A 2394-nucleotide genomic window follows, 5' to 3' on the forward strand; every position below is an offset into this window, starting at 1 on the left:
TATATATATATATAGTGCACATGTCCAGTAAATAATCAACATATAAACAAACAGGCTACAAATATACTGTGCTATAAAGAAACCACATCTGGAATGAGTTCCCAGTGTGTTTTGTGTAAGAGAGAAAGCATGAGTATACAAAGCACAAAAATATGAAGCATGTACATGTGTGAGTGTGTGCTCTGAAACCACACACCACCAGGAAACCGGTGAGAACGTGCTATTTCAGCAGATCTGCCACAGCCATTTCACTTCCTCTCAAGAGAATTAGAACAGCATTATATATATTCCAAAAGAATAGTATTGATTATCACTTGTTCTAACACTGACTGTAGGGTTATGATCTTATATATAAACCTATGTATACATACATCAACACACCCACACCCACACCTACATATGCACACCTATATACACACACGGCTGTCCACGTGATGTAAAAGAAAATGGGACTCATTAGACCAGGCAAACTTCTTTCACTGCCTACTGAAGCGTTTTCGATGGTGGACAGGCGTCATATAGGCACTCGGATCGGTCTGACCCAGTCGCCTTGACATACTGTAACATTATGGCCCTAGTCAAAGTCGTTCTTTATTCAGGCCCATTTCTCCTGCATCCAACATGTTGATTACAAGAACTGTTTGTTTGCTTAACTAATGTTTTACTATCTAAATGTATTCACTTCACCTGTGACTGCTCATAATCCAAAAGAATAGTATTCTAATTTGGGTTAGGGTTAAGATATCCAAATTCTAGAATATCATGGATGCTAAATAATATGCTAAATAAATAACTAATACATTGCAACTAACCATTTAGTCATGCATTGGTATGATAAAGAAAATAGGCTTAGCAACTTTTAAAAACCACAGTAATTCGGGTTGCTAGAAGCTCACTAAATTTAAATAGACACTGACATGGCAGGTTGTGTGGCATCCACTCATCCTCACAATACATGAACAACATTACACAAGGTAAAACATTAATTAACTACATTAAATATTCGGCAAATCACACTCATTGCATGTATAAAATTTTAAGACTCAGATCAACAAAGAAATAGCTTTACTGTATTTTACTGTATGTTGAACAAAGTACATCCTAAAATGTGAAGCAAGTAAAAACCTCAAGTTTATATATATGTTTTTCTTGGCTGGTTGCTTAAGACTTGTTTTGAAACAATTCCTCGGAAGAAAAACAAAAAAAATCAAACTTAGTAAGAGGAAGACACACTTCCCCATGCAGGACGACGATCAAATGGGTCAAAGCAGCTGCTGGTCCAATGCCTATAAAAAACAACAACAGCTAATGGCAGGTCTCCTTATGAATCATATTGAATAACTGTCATTAAAAAATAAAATAAAAATAAAAATCAAAAACATGGTTAAACTCTTTGCTTTATGTCTGTTTTATAATAAATAAATAAAAAACGATGTTAGAAATTAAACATCCATGTTGTGCTATATTGCAACACCTCTTTTTATTTTACCACATTTAACACATACTTCACACAGAGACAGAACAAGTACACTCCAAGCTACAACTAACCACAAACCAATTGAGGTTAATTTCAAGAACAAACAAAACAAGCTATCGAGATCTCTGAAGGATGTCAAACAGATGGAGACAGATAAAATGAAAACAAGTGTAAAATAATATTGCACTTACTTGCTGTAGCATCAATAAAAAAAATGCATGTTGTAAATTTTGTATGTTATTAATAGTGAAAAAGCAAGCATACAACTCTCTTAGGATTTGATATGCTTTTCTTGCAAGGCAGGTGTTTCGGCTTATTTGTGCATGTAAGCAGCCACTTTGCAAACACCCTTGCAACCACACAGCAACACATTAAAAAACGTTCAAAACATCTACGTATCAATGTGAGGTTTTGTGGCTTTAAAATAGTTTTCGATTATTTATTTATTTTTCTTATTATTGCCATTAGTATTGCCAGTCATGAAGGTGATGTTTCTATTTCAATTAAAACAACATTTAGTGAGCTAAAAAAAATAAAAAATAAAAATAAAAAAACAAATGCGAATTAGATGCGTTTCCATCAAGCTGTTCGAGCGGATGATGGTGGTACTGGTAACCAACTGTAAAAAAAAAACTCCATCAGCGGAAAAAGCCGATTAGTCACATGGGTTTAATGTTCGCTACGTTTATTCAGCAAATGCGTTTCCATCTCCCGTTGTTCGCATTTATTCGCACAAGTCAAAAACCACCTCAAGCATGCGTAAAAACTTTTTTGCGAATTAAGGGATATTTTTTCTGAAATTTGCCGTTTCCATCACTGATGTGATACTTCAAAATGTGCATAAAAACAGGGTGATGGAAACGGGTAACTGATTACATGTAATCTCTGGATTACATAATCAGATTCCAAAAAATAAG

The 2394-nt window shown here is 34.5% G+C and overlaps 1 long non-coding RNA gene across 1 annotated transcript; it reads right to left on the reverse strand.

Annotated features, from left to right (window-relative positions):
* Positions 1–1050: 1050 nt before the first annotated feature.
* Positions 1051–1782, reverse strand: LOC311073713. The gene is made up of 2 exons (XR_014604203.1): positions 1669–1782; positions 1051–1286 (listed from the first exon to the last, which is right to left on the reverse strand). It is a non-coding gene; the product is annotated as an uncharacterized lncRNA (long non-coding RNA).
* Between the last annotated feature and the right edge of the window lie 612 nt (positions 1783–2394).

Source organism: Abramis brama (genome assembly GCF_963993115.1).
Source record: "Abramis brama genome assembly, chromosome: 22".
NCBI lineage: Eukaryota > Metazoa > Chordata > Actinopteri > Cypriniformes > Leuciscidae > Abramis > Abramis brama.